The sequence below is a fragment of the Egretta garzetta genome, unplaced genomic scaffold, assembly GCF_000687185.1.
Source record: "Egretta garzetta isolate BGI_Z169 unplaced genomic scaffold, ASM68718v1 scaffold39, whole genome shotgun sequence".
Taxonomy (NCBI): Eukaryota; Metazoa; Chordata; class Aves; order Pelecaniformes; family Ardeidae; genus Egretta; species Egretta garzetta.
This window is the reverse complement of record NW_009260945.1, coordinates 2,143,630-2,158,841: the sequence shown is the minus strand read 5'-3', so window position 1 is coordinate 2,158,841 and position 15,212 is coordinate 2,143,630. Positions and strand designations below refer to the sequence as shown.

The 15,212-nt window shown below is 41.8% G+C and overlaps 1 long non-coding RNA gene across 1 annotated transcript; it reads left to right on the top strand.

Annotated features, from left to right (window-relative positions):
* Positions 1–202: 202 nt before the first annotated feature.
* Positions 203–8,757, top strand: LOC118453135. Its single transcript, XR_004843090.1, has 2 exons — positions 203–4,144; positions 4,924–8,757. It is a non-coding gene; the product is annotated as an uncharacterized LOC118453135 (long non-coding RNA).
* The last annotated feature ends 6,455 nt before the right edge of the window (positions 8,758–15,212 follow it).

Below are 15,212 nucleotides of genomic sequence, written 5' to 3'. Positions count from 1 at the left end.
GCATGTAGGAACGTTTAATAATAAAACAGATAACTCATGGGAGATGATATTTATAAAATCTACTATTTTTTTTTCTTTTTTAAGACCTTGAGAGAAAAGCTTGAACTACGTTCTTCCTTTCTTTTAAAAATAGAAAGAAAAAGCATAAGGAGCAGTTGACAAGTTTTCAAACCATCGATGTTTTATTTGGTTAGTTTATTAAACACCTTTAAGACAATTAATTTTGGTCTGTACCCTTCTATAAAATAATTCAAGTTCTCAACAAACCTCCAATACATAAAGCAAAGTTACTTTTACCATACGCAAATTTCAGATCAAAATACAACACTCTGTTTTCTTACATTTATAAAACCCGGTCAAATACAAACAACATTAAAAAAGATAAAACACTTTCACTGATCCTTGGTACAATATTACAGCACAATTTGCACAGTGGCAACTAAGTCCCCAAAGCACAATCAAATACTTTAAAAAGGGAACCTCCCTTTAGTCACCCAACATTATACCGAACACGTAAACGAAGTGAGCGCTACTTAATCCAGGAAAATCCTCCTGTCCCTTTTCGTATCGCGCGCGAGCCACAAAGCAATTCCGCAAGGGAGGTTACCGGTAAGCAACCAAACAGCTTTCCTGCTTCGCTGTTACCATTTTGTGTGCGACTACTCCATGAAAATAAATGGATGGAGGTGGACCAGACTCTGCACTGGGCAATTTATGGCAACTAAAGTAAACCAAGAAATGTGTATTCTTCTAATAACAGATCATAAAAGCCTTATTTTTTTTTAAAAAAAAAAATAAAAAAAAAATCAATACCAAATTATCTGTGGGTACAATTGGAGTAACTGCCTTTTTCTTCATTTTCAAGACATCTAATGTAGACACAGAGTGTTTTCAATTGTTGAGTTTGTTCCATTGCAAAACCCAGTGTTTCAGCAATAGGTCAAAGTGCCATTAAAATTGCACATTTTTCTTCAATTATGAGAACAGATGATAGCATGCAATGTTGGTTTGTTACTACGCCTAAAAGCTTGCGCTTACACCAGCCTATGAACGATGGGGGATCTCTTACGAAACAGAAACAAGAACAAAAATTAAAATGCAAACATAAAATGATAAAACTGAAGTGTCAGTTGACAAACATTCCCGGGAAGGTTCTACTTAGCAAGCCTTACAGTAACACCTCAAGAAGAGAAAGTAAAATCGGAGCAGTACCAGAAGGGTCCAACGTCTCAAGCTCGGGTTATGCTTTGCGTAGTAGGCAGTCGAGGCAACTGCACTGCAGTGCAACTACAGGGTATTTTTGCCTGCAGCTCTGCAACCCCCTTCTTTTTTTCCCCCCACCCCCAAACCATTGATTTTACAATTCAATTGTAAGTTCAGTTACTTTAGTCTCAGCTAATGTGAAAATTTGTACATAATTAAACAAAACACTAATGGATGCAACTTTCCTCTCCTCCCTGCCCCAAACTCAAGTCACATCCATCAGGGTACCACACACTTCCCACAACTTTTCATCTCTGTTAACATTAGAATTATCCCGACAGAATGAAGGAGAACCGCATAGTGCACAACTAGTACCTAGTTAAATAATGCTCGAGTGTAAACTAATACAGGATGGAAACAGTTTAAAAAAAATCCCAGAGAGTTACAGCAAAAACTTAATTTGCTAATTTAGTCTTTTAAGTGCCATCGAAACACTGCGTACTGCCCTTCTCCGAAAGGATCTCTCCGTAGTTAAGCTACGCTACTAGGCTTATTCCCTTAAAGCTACATACCCATGCTATAACTCATTCTATTGACTTAATGCAAATATTTGTGGGGGGAAAATTAATTTACAGGGTTAATTAAAATCTTTGTAGTATTCTGAAGGAATGATAGTAAAGGGATCAAACATGGAAAACGTGTTAATAGACGTTTTTAAAAATATTTCCAATAACTCTAACACAAAACAGCAAGTATATTTTGAAAAATGCATAGAAACCCTGTCGATACAAAAAATCCCCACTAAAGTTACACAACTAAGCAATTTTAATCTAAATATTTTATGTGCTTTTCCTATAAAGGCCACTTCGACATACAAATACAAAAAAATTTACATTTTTCCCCAAAATAAATTATTTGTTCCTCAATTAAAAATACTGACTAGGGAAGCATAACAACCCTCTCACATGCCAGCTGCTCACCCGCAGCGGCTACTCCCGAAGAAGAAAATCTCCAGATATTTTCAATTACCAAAGGAAATAAGAAACGCCTTCAGACTTTGTTCTGCCTAGCACTAGGAAAAACCTGGGGTTAGGAATGGAGTAGGCTAAACCCCTTACACTGAATGTGCTGGGGGACATGAACATACACAGGCACCCGCAGAGAGATTTTCTGTGGTCTCCTGTGTTATGCACCGAAATCCCTTTTTGAAATCAGAGAAATAAATCAAGGTTAACCTGAACTAAAGAAAGACAAAATAGTAAATGGAGTGGGGAGGGAGAAGCGGGGTGAGGTACAAGGTGGGTTAAGTGAGTGACAAACGAAGGCAAACTCCTCAGAAGCAAGCATGTGAAGGGGAGAAGACACGATCATGGTAACTGGTAGAGAAGAGCTACTCACGGGATGTAGGACCGGGGAAGACGGCATACTGCTTTTATTGGTATTTAACAGGGGGAAGAAGAGGAACACAAGGAACAAACTTCACTGGAAAAACGAAGCAATGGGAGAACAAAGAACCTTTACCAGCAGTCCTGACCACGTGGGCGTTTATCCCTGAATTGCCATGGAAGCAGCAAAATCACACTCATAGACATGCACAAGCGGTAGAAATGAAAATTTACTTGGACTGGATTTGAGACGTCACAGGTATTCTTTACCATAAGCACCAGACCCACAACTGAACAACACAGGAACGTAAAAGCAAGACCTACAGCTACCTGGAGGGGTGCAGCAAACCCAAAACGCCTGACATGCTCTAGAGCAGAGAGATGCAAACGTGAAGTGCCCCCCGACTTACTCCAGGTGGTAAGCCACGCTGGTGGGTTTACAAGACAAGCTCCAACCAACACCGATACGAGACTGACAGGAGGGATACACATAGACAGCACATCATTCAGACTCAAAGCACCTAATAAACTGACAGACGAGGTGGGGGGAAGGAGGAAAACCAGCGAACAAGAGTTGATTTGGATGCAAGATTCTTGGGCAGCCACTGAGTACAAGTTCTCCTAACCTTGGACCAAGGACTGGATTTGGAAGGACACAAGAGCTTCTGTATTGCAAGGAATTCAGCTCTCTGGTGCGCTATATTGCATAGTTTGATTGAGGCCAAAGAGCATTTGTGTCTTATTTTTCCCTGGTTTTCACAGAAGTAACTCAACATCCTCAGGTCAGAGCACTTTAAAGCCGGGCCCCAAGCAACACAGGAAAATTTTGGGGTGGGCACATAAACAAATAAAAGCAAACACTCCATTACCACACAAAGACCTGCAGAAAACGTACGCACATAAAAAGCCTGTAACAGTAAACACATCTGTAATACAGAAGTCAACGCATGACAGCTGGATGATGAGAATAAACCTTGCTGTCAAGCTGCATGCCAGCGATAGTAAACAAGACCAGGTGAGTGTTTCTACCACACCACACTGACATATTTTTTGTAGAAAAAGCGGCAATGTATTCTGACAATATCCTGGTAACTACCAAGATCTTAGATTTGACAGAACGCTGACCCTTTAGGAGAGCAGCAGCCATGTGGCATTATGTTCCAATGCCCTCCTATTACTTGGCTCGTGGAATCGGATATCATAATTGTATTAATCAATGTAGTTGCTATTTCATGCTCTTATGCTAAAATAGGGTATTCGTACAGTACAAAGTCAGACTAAGTATATCAGTCAGCATTTGCATAATATGTGTTTCAGTTCTGTAGCCCAATCCCACAAGATTCATGGTACTCAATAAACACGGTTTACAGAGGGAAAAACTCTGAAGGTAGAAGACTCTAACGTGAGGAAATTTTGCTTTTTTCCTTTTGAAGGCAAAATTAAAACAAACTCAGTTTGTCAGGCTCCCACTTCAGATTATGAAACAGTAATCATGCAAACCGGGAAGCAGTTATACACTTCTACTTTCTCAAAAAAAAAGTGCAGGGGAAAACCAGGTGGCCAGGACCTCCACTGTTTAGGCCAATATTTGCTGTTCCACCCTGCAGAAATAGCTCCAGAGCCTCCAATATTTTCAGATTTAAATACAACAAATGCAAAATATTCGATCTCCTATAACACTCAGCCCATAAACCCTTATGTCTTACCCTTATGTAAGGGACAGGGTGGACTCAACCTTACCCACGCTGCCAGGGCACAGCCGCAAGGCTCAAACTGTGCACGAGCCTGGCAGTGGTAAACGTTGCTCTTCAGCCTTCCCTAAAACAAGAAGATCAAGGATTTGCAAGCTCAGTAGGGTTCTCTGTGGTCCCTCATTTATTGGCTGCTCTTCAGACAGTGCTGCAGGTGACACGGATACTCCTCACGAAGGCCACCAGCCCATGGTTCCTGGACAACAATGGTCTGGACAAGTTAGGATGGTCCAGGGGGCAGCACCCAACATGTGAAGTAGGAGAACGACAAGGCAGTCTCTGGACTCTTTCCAAAAGGCCAAAGGGCTCTTGGATTAACAAGACTGAGAAATGCTACACCGCTGGGACTGTGAAGCCTACAAAAAGGCCATAACCTGATGTCTGGAGATGGAATGAGTTCAACCACCAACCCCCAATCCTTCCTGCTGCTTCAGACAGGGCAGGAATGTGATATTATTTTTTTTTTGTCCTCCACAGAATGAAAAAACTTTTATCAATGTTAAATTACCAAATCCCTAAACCCAACTGATGATATGGATTAAACAAAAATAAAGACGGCACAATAAGGACAAGGGGAAAACCAGGTGGCCAGGACCTCCACTGTTTAGGCCAATATTTGCTGTTCCACCCTGCAGAAATAGCTCCAGAGCCTCCAATATTTTCAGATTTAAATACAACAAATGCAAAATATTCGATCTCCTATAACACTCAGCCCATAAACCCTTATGTCTTACCCTTATGTAAGGGACAGGGTGGACTCAACCTTACCCACGCTGCCAGGGCACAGCCGCAAGGCTCAAACTGTGCACGAGCCTGGCAGTGGTAAACGTTGCTCTTCAGCCTTCCCTAAAACAAGAAGATCAAGGATTTGCAAGCTCAGTAGGGTTCTCTGTGGTCCCTCATTTATTGGCTGCTCTTCAGACAGTGCTGCAGGTGACACGGATACTCCTCACGAAGGCCACCAGCCCATGGTTCCTGGACAACAATGGTCTGGACAAGTTAGGATGGTCCAGGGGGCAGCACCCAACATGTGAAGTAGGAGAACGACAAGGCAGTCTCTGGACTCTTTCCAAAAGGCCAAAGGGCTCTTGGATTAACAAGACTGAGAAATGCTACACCGCTGGGACTGTGAAGCCTACAAAAAGGCCATAACCTGATGTCTGGAGATGGAATGAGTTCAACCACCAACCCCCAATCCTTCCTGCTGCTTCAGACAGGGCAGGAATGTGATATTATTTTTTTTTTGTCCTCCACAGAATGAAAAAACTTTTATCAATGTTAAATTACCAAATCCCTAAACCCAACTGATGATATGGATTAAACAAAAATAAAGACGGCACAATAAGGACAACAAAGTTCCTACACAGGACTAAAATTCTACTCCATGGCTTGCACCTCCAAGAGCCTTCACATCAGAGCTACCGAGCTGGCGTCACTGGGGCGATGGCAGCAATCGGTACCTTCCCTCCTTCTACCTCCTGAGCACCCGGGCGGCTAAACCCTCTGGGTGAGCAGACCTTGCCAGCCCTGCGCGTGCCTCTGAAACAAGGGCTGAACAGATGAGGTCCGAGGCAAAGCCCACGCCTGGCCCAACATCCAGATGCTCCGACAGCCACGCGGGTCAGCACTGTCGCAGGCACACAAGGAACAACACAGCCAGGTCCTGGGACCGAGCCCAAGATGATGAATATTTGCGGAATAGCCACCATGATGCCAACAGCAGGCTCTGGAATTAGCAGCCAACTGGTGCGGTCTGCAGAGACACGAATAACTCCTTGGTTTATCCCTACTATTTGTGCATGGCCAGTAAAAGTTTTGCTACATTTAATTCAAAATTAGTATGAGCTGCTACTTAAAATTTTAAAGGAGAATGTTCCCCATGAAGCATTTATTGGTTTTGCCTTTACAAAGAAAGAAAAAAGGCAGGATTTTCCCATTACAGTTTGTGTTATTAAGGCCTTTGACAGTTCAGAAGCTGTCTTTATGAAAAGGACGCTTTTCAAAAAAAAAAAAAGACTGAATACTCAAAAAAACCACCCAGAGAACAAACACAAGCTGATTATCAGCTGCTTAGGTTTGTACTTTAAGTAGTCAAGCACAGTGTAAGGAATTCAAAAGTGTCAAAATAGCACCTTTAGAAGCCAAAGAACACACTTTTTTTTTTTTTCTTTTTTTAAAATTCTTCAAGCTAAGCAAAACCCCACATACTTGAAGATCCCATAGAAATGGGCAAATACATGATCTCAGGTACGGAAGGTGGGAATTCATTTGGACAGTTTTTCCTCTGTAGGTGAGTAAGTGGAAAAATTCCATGGGGGAAAAAAAAAAAATCCAGACTAGATATTACAGAAAAACCAGTGAATCTCTCTACTGAGCTAATGGATCAAGTTCACAGGCGAAACAGTGCAGAGTGGAGGCAGAGAGAAAACTATCTGATCTGTCCTTAAAACAGCAGAGACTTCTATTTTTTTAAATAGATTTTTTCCTCTTTAAAAATTGTCAGGACAGTCTTTGAATTGCTTCTCTCATTTGCAAGTATAATAGTTCCTTTCAAGTAATATACATTTTTATTTACTTTTTACAGCAGCTGCAGGTCAACCTTGGTCTTTTTGTACAGAAACATGCATTTAAAATGAAATCGAAGTAAACTGTCCTTGGACAACAGCATCATTCTGCCCTGCTTCTTGTCTGCTTTTAGTTTTTTATTGAAGGACAAAATGCAATTTAAAACAAAACAAAACAGATTTGACAAAGTGCAAAGGAAAAAAAAAAAAATGAGGTAGCTGGGAATAGGGGCTTTTCCCCACGGATGAGGTGGCAGGCTTCCCGCCACAAGCAACACGCGTACACGGAGTGGGCTACATGTGTTCTACCTACAGGACTGCTTACAGATGTTCAGGTGATCTCTAACCTGCTGGCATTAGGTTTACAAGCTTGATGAAGAGTCATTTCATCATGTATTAAGCACTCTCCCCACATACGACGAGCGGAGTACCAGGATGCACGGATGTGCAAAAAGCCAGTGCACAGAGAGATCAAGTTTGTGTGGACGTGTGGACGTCCTCCAGCCCACGGGAGCTCTTCCTGGTGATCACTGGCAAAAGCCATGCATTCACAAGTGCATCTGGGGCAAGAGTGAAAGCAAAATCCTGTTAATAAGCGCAAAAGACAAAACACCCGAGACCAGAAAGCAGTGTTAGGCGTGGGGTACGCTCAGGAATCTGCATCTGTTGGTTTGACAGGGCTGTGGGGTCAGGTCTCAGCCAGCCGCAGCCTCGAGTCCGCTCTGGCACTCGACACGTCTGCAGCTGGGCAGCGTCCCAGCCGTGTTCCCGAACACCGAGGGCAGCAAGGGGTAGCAATTACATGAGCTTTGCCAAAAACGGCCTCTTGCCCCACCAGATACACACAGCGGGCCATGTGCAGTGTAAGGAAAATCTTGTTTTACCGATACTTTTCCTCCCCCCTTAACACTGTAAGGCTGCCTTCTAGGAGTCCACCAGAACACAGCTTGCTCTTTACATCAATTAAACTAAGATAGGATAGAACACTCACCACACATTGCAAGATGCAGTCTCAGACCCTTAAATACAAAAAAGTTTCAATTACAAGAAGCAAGTCATTAGGTTTTGGAACTCGGGGAGGAAAAAAGAAATGCTTAAAATTGATTTAGCAGCTGTTTCCCCAAGCAAACAAAAGCTAGAACAGATCCTGGTTTCTCTAAGCAATCCAGAAGTGTCCTTTGGACTAGTTTAAGGCTAGTTCTGAAAGGATTTGAAAGTATTTCTTAAGAGGGTACTCCTTGGCTTCCCTTCAGAAAGAAGCTTTAACAAGAGCTTTAAAGAACGTCAGCTCTGTTCAACTTGACCACCTTGCCAGATACCCCAGTGTACTGCTTTACTTATTCTAATAATTAAGCAGACTTTGCTTTTTAAGACCTAAAAATAGCGAAACAAGCGACAAGGACGATGATGCTTTCCTGCTATCGTGTGTACATTAATAAAACAGACAGTACCCAGCCGAAGCTTTAGCATGCGAGACCATTAAGGTGAGAATCTCAACAGCAGCCAGGGGTAAGATTTTTATAGCATGCTGCCTGTCGCACACGGCAATTTAGACTTTCCAAAATGGCTCTTGCCTTCATCAGGTGCAATATTGTTCCACTTTTTTTTTTTTTTTTCTATTCTGAAATGAGTAGAGGTGGCAGCGTGCTAACAGAATGCACAGAAATTATACTGGTAAAAGCAGCCCACTGCACAGCCTGCTTCACTGGTGTCCTTCAGGCTCTGACTGGGTTTAGAACTACAGATGAAAGAAACCTTGCCCTTGACAAAACCAGAGGATGTCTTAGCATTAACCAAAAAGAAAGGAAGGAGGAAAGGCAAAGAAAAAAAAAAAAAAATCAAGGGCATTGGTGGTGATTCAAAAGTACCTAGTATTTAAAAAATAAAATTACATTTCCACGTTTTATCAATAAAATAATGTCACTTACAGTGGGGACGCTCCTTTCTATCCTATTACTGTAATCGCATCCATCAGCTTTTACAAGGTCTCAGTACTGTCTCATTTCGTTATGAAAATTCAAGGGCGTAGGTAGGCAATGGCATTGAGCACACTCAGGTACTGATGCGCTCTGGCAGGTGTTCATTACTCACATGAAACCCTGGAAAAACACTGGGCAACAAGATTTAGCTTTTCACATTGGAAACTTCCAATCTTCCAGCTCACTTTTTAAGATATTTCAATAGATTTTTTTCAAATATTACTCTAAACAAATCCTTTATGTATTTTAATTATTTTTATAACCAATAAGCAGCTACCTAGAATAAGCCATTTTAAAAAATATCTTTAAGATTTTGTATCATGAAACAATTTACAACATAATCACCTGTTGGTAGCAGTTTATGATTTAATTCTACTACTACCCTTAATCCTTTTTACCAGGTGTTTATCTAGTTAGGCACTTTGCATGGTTTTAGTCTATTCTTTTAGCTTACCTGTTAACCAAAAATTTGAGAGAATTGATTACTGGAGCACAACAGCAGTTAGGTTACAGAGTCACGCAGGGCATGGCTGATCAGAGATGTCACCTTAAAGCCTGGCTGCAATCCTTCCTACAGTAAGGAATTTCCCAGAAAAAAAAAAACAAACCAACAACAAAACCAACCAAAAACCACAGGGAAGCTGGAGAGCAGTACCCAACCTATCAACAAACTTCAGAGCACGCGGATGTGACCCCTACAGAAAATGAGCAGTGCTTCACCCACACCTTACTGGCTTTGCAGCGATACCTGCAAGCCAGCTCTTACTGGCTCACCACCCTGAAGTGATCAGACAGATCTCCTTACTTCTCTTTCACAAGCAGTGTGCCATGGAAACACAGACCCTACTGACGTAGCTCTCAACTCCAGTAACAAACAAGGAAGAGCAACAGAAAATGGCAAATGTCAAAAGGCTACAGCACCGACGACAAACGCAGGCCTGTACTCGCTCCTTAGCGGTAAGAGGAAATATTCCAACTTAAGATGGGAATAGTAGCTTCTAACTGCAAGACAAGCATGTATATAACCAACACCCCTCCAACCCACCTGAAGAAGCTGTTCAAGTACTCCAAAAAGTGTAAGAGAACAGAAACCCCCAAACCTTGATGCTAACGTTCGAGGCAGAAAGGATCCATACCCCAAATTAAATGTAACTCCCTGGAAAGCATCGCTGTGAGCGGCACCAAACCATACCTTGGCTACAATCTTCAGTATGCCCGTGTCCCTGGGTACAGTCACACTTCCTGAGACACAGCTCTCCTTCTGCAGATGAGATTAATTCAAATGAATTGCACTTTAATCTAAATATTTATCATTTTCAATACTGAAACCTGTTGTCAGCTGCCATTTCTTATATACTTGCACGGCACTAGTGCTCTAATGAAGAGCAAAGTGTCCACATGCATCACACGGAGTGATGGCTCAAGGCAGCTGTGAAGAGTAGCACAAACCTGCGGAACAGTATTAAAAAAAGTGAAGATTTACAGTGCTTTAAATAGCATTCATTAAAAAAAAAAAAAAACTAACCAAAAAAAACCAACCCCACCACTGCTCCTTTTTGGAACACAGTGAACTTTAAGCATCTCTGTATTTTAATAGAACAGCTGAATTATCGTTATATACAGAGGAAACCAAAGGTTTGGCACTTGTAACAACTTGCATTTGTTATTGCATCCTGCACTTTGCATGGCACATGCGTGGTACCAAAACCCATGCAGGCTGTACGGCCACAGTATTTATGGAACCAACCAGAGAAACCGCAGTTAAAACAGGGAGAAATGCTCCCTAAACCCCTCACTTTCGTACTTGTGCATTTACCAAGTCATGCAGGCACAAGAAATATTGCAAAAAAAGAAATTAAGCTGCCTGGTGTTTTCTGGAAGGGAAGTTTATAAAGCAAGCCAGGCGCTTCAGTAGCTTTGACGAAAAAACTCCTATTTTCAGCAAGACCTCTGCTCCAGAAGGCGGGCGGTGCGATGTGCAAGTTTTGTGCAGTCAAGAGCAGAAGGGGTAGAGCCTGCCCACAGTTATCAGTGAGCCGATTTTGTAAATTCGCCTTTGTTTTCAGATTCACCACTACCCTTTTGCGTTATCTCATAGTAATTTGCCTTCAATTTAAAGATGAGGTACTCTCAAAGCTACAGAAAGTCACTTGACCAGGATCAGCATTTTCACTAGAACTAAAACTTAAGGAATAGCAATAAAATATTTGAGGACAGGCACACTTTGCAGAAGACTTCAGGATGCCTCTTTTTCAGGTTACAAAAACAGAAAGGATGAGAATTTGAGATCCAACACTGACTCTTTAGGAACACAAGCACCCCACAAGGTCACGTAAGGAACGGAGACCAGGCCAGGTGTGTTCCTCCCTAAGAAACCCAAGAGATTTTATTTTATGAGAGCAACAGCACTTTACACCTTCGCTTCTGTAATCGCTCTCTCTGCTGTGCAGAGCAGCCACAAGACTACACAAATAAAACAAGCACAGAGGACACTGTTGTGTGCTTATGATATTATCTCTTTTTTTTCCCCAGCTGTACACTCAAACTTTTTATTTTACCCTTAAAATAGCAAGTCCAGAGTTTTTCCAAAAACAACCTGTGGCACATGGAAAAAGGAAGAGAAAACCTTTTTTGGGGGGGGGGAATTGTGGTAAGAGGTGGAGTGAGAGGAGAGAAAAAAAGCCACCATTATTCCCATCTTCCACAATCCCTACCCCATATTTGGTGATTTTCTGATTACAATGGCTGGGGTTTGCCCAATTCTACAGCAGGGGGAAGGAAAAGATGCAGAGGGCCAACCCAAGTCACTTAAGCCTGCAACGTGACCCAGCCAGTCCTCGCTTGGGATTGTGCTGAGCTTGGCTCAAGATGCAACCAACTGAGACCTGCACCCAAGGACCCTGCCCCGATCCAAGGTGTGGTGGGCACCAAGTCGGCAGCAATACAGACGCGGGTCTCAAAACATCGGCATTTCAATGCCGTGACAAACTCACAACCCCAGTGAGGCACCCAGTTTGGTAAATCAGTAAGGAGGGTGCCTAAAAACCTGATCCCTGGAAGCCAGGAGACTGCACAGACAGCTGGCTAAGAAAAATCATTCAAAAAAAGTCACCTGTGGGGGAACTGGCTGAATCCGAGCGCCAATTCACAAACTGGAAGGAATTAAGGGTATTGTGCCAAGCAAGAACTACTTCAGCAAGTTTCTAAGCTGCCAAACCACCTAAACCCCCTGGACCGCAAACTGAGAAAATTCAGGAGTTGCTTCCCATGTGGTGCAGCCACCATACGCGGGGTACGCAGCCACCAGGAAAGCGGAGACAGCTGAGGTGGTGGCATGTACCAGTAAATCCCATTCAATTTATAGCTGTTTGCACATTCAAGATGCTTGCAAAACTGGCGACCACTCTCCACTCAGCACCTCTGGTATCAAAGCCTCCCTCCTCTGCTGACATCAACCATCTCCTTCCCAAGAGAAGTCAGAGGTCAGTTATCCCTCTCTCATATGCCATCACGTGTACAATCAGGCTCTCCCTGCAGAAAGGAGAGCCTTGGCTTCAAAGCCTTCCTCCGAACTGGGAGGCAATTGAACCTGGTTATTGCACACCCCAAGAGACGCACTCATCACCAGGCTTGCAGATCAGAACTGGACAGACAGACACACACAAGTCAGACCCCAAAAGATGCATCCCTTCCTTCTGACACACACCCCAAAGCTAGAACATCTCCTGGATTGGCCCCACAGATAATACAGGTGGAGAACGATCCCCATCCCCCTGAAGCAAGGCCAAGGAAGCCAGTTTTGAGATCTCAGGAGCACTTAAATCTTCAGCCTGAGCACGCAGCCGGAGCTCCAGGAGACAGTCTGCAGAGACTTGGTCCCTGGCCACCAACCATGCGGAAAGCAACAGGAGTACACGTGTGCTAAGATGTAACATTTGTCACTGTTTCAGGTGAAGAGGCTTAAACTTCTTGATCAAATCTTGCTGAGTGCATTTGCAACACACTCCAGTTACCAGCAGACTTGTTTTACTTAGGTTTAAAAAAAAAACCCAAACCAACCCTAAGAATACCTACTGTTAATCCTACTTTAAGTGTAAACATTTGGTTCAATAACTTTAACTGCAAAACACTGCTAGAGTATATATGATTTGGATTTATTATATGTATTTATTACTTAGGTTTTCTGGATGCTGAATGCCCTCAAGTGCACTGGGAAGCTACAGGAACTCAAGAGATAGCAGCCTGCAACATTCTGAAAAAAACACTTTCAGAAGTTTTCTAAGCCACTTAGAAAACCGAGCTCAAAAGTGAAATAGATGCTTAGGAACATTCATCACTTTTGAATATGGGATCTTGGCACTTTGTCTAAGAAAAAAATTGAACAATGTAAGATTTTCAAAAAAGGGAGTTTTTACAGATAAACTAACAGCATTTGATTTATTTCACAAGACAGCCAAGGATGGAACTAGTGGTTCACATTTCTGTAGTAAAGCATTATATATAAATTTAAAATCTAAAGACATATATATATACACACACACCAAGTTTACTGCAATGCATAAATATATAAACTTTTTAATATGCCAACTAATATAGGTCAGAAAATTGATGTATCTAGTTCAAGTTTTGCAGCACTTCAGCATTGTAAAAAATAACAATAAAAAAATAAATAATGGTCAATGGATTGGCTGCTGCCCTCTCTTTCTTTCCCCCCCGCCCTTTGCTCAGAACCAGAGTAATTCCAACCACACATCAGTGCTATGGAAGGACTGAGCAGAGTTAAGTTTCAGAATCTCTCTCCCAGGAATATTTAGTGAGATATAACTACTTCGTACTAGTTTAGGATTGTATTTCAGCAAATCTAAGATGATTCAGTAAAGATGACGAAGGTTTATACTAACACGGCTGAGGGCAGATTGGCTTGTCTGAGGTCCACGAAGTTGCAGAGTGGAAAGTATTGTATGGAGTTATAATACTGGTTATACAACATCTCTTTTTCTGAAGGGCAGGAGGTCTTATTTCTATTTCCATCTGTCTCATTTTATTCCTTTTAAATAAACACAGGTTACGTCCCACCCATCACAACAATAATGAAATCAAAAATTGAGGTAAAATTGTTCTACCAGCTGATCTTGACTACGAACAAAAGTCAATTAAATATCGCTACTGATGTGAACAAGACTAAGAAATAAAATGCAAGATACTAAATTCTTCACTATAACCACACCATAAAACCCAGCTTTCAAAGTGAGACAGCAGTAAACAAGACTGTACCTTAGCACAGAAATCATTAGTAAACCAACTTTTGATCCCAATTTAAAGTCGCTGTACAAATTTTCCTTAGCTCTTAGTCCAAAAATCATGCTTTCTGCAAAACAAATATATGTCATATTTCACCTTTGTTCTAAGAGATAAAATGCACCTTTCTACAGTCCTCAGTCTTAAAAACCATTCTTAGTTTGCAAGCTATCTGAAGGAAAAAGGAACATAACCCATTTTCTTTAATTGTCAAGTTTTGTTATCTTTTACCAAAAGCAGCAATCGTCATTAACCATTCCAAACACCATTTCCCTTTTTACTTCAAGGAAACAGCCAGCAAAGCCCACGCAGAAATGCGCACCGCCCACCTGTACACCAGTTCATCAGGCTATTCAAATGACAGCGTAGAAAAAAAACCGGTTTACTTCTCTGTAGTATACTGTATCCATTTCAGATTAGTCCATTTTAAATATATTAAAAATATTTGTAGGAATGAAAACATTGCAAATGAATGAAAAACCTTATGTACACACCTCCACCATTTTTAGGCACAGACCTTAACTTTTGAGGAAGGAGTAGAAATAAAAGGTGCAACAACCAACATCTCCTACGGCACTACAGTCAAACAACAGTCTTTGCAGTATACCAGGGAGGTTGGTTATCATATAGCTTCTGTGTATTACAGCTATCCAGTCCAAGATAGCACATTTATTCTTATCAGTTCCCCTCAGGGGAAACGCATCTTAAATCTTTTTTGCTTTTCAATAAACTTTGCCAATGGAATATCAATTCCCACCGGTTTCAGACACAAAAAACCTCCTTCAATAACACGGTTTAAACTCCAAATAGTTACGACTGAAGGTGTTTCCTTGATCCCCCCCTTTTATCTCCCCCCCCTCTTCTTTTTAATGTATACTTAAGTTATTTGTTCCCGAAACAAGAACTGAGACTCAAGCTTTTTAAGCATTTAAAACAAAAACAGTTACCATACCAAAGCACAGCATACAGTGTAAGTTTCAGCTGTAATTTCTCAGCTTTTCATTCTTATCAGTTCCCCTCAGGGGAAACGCA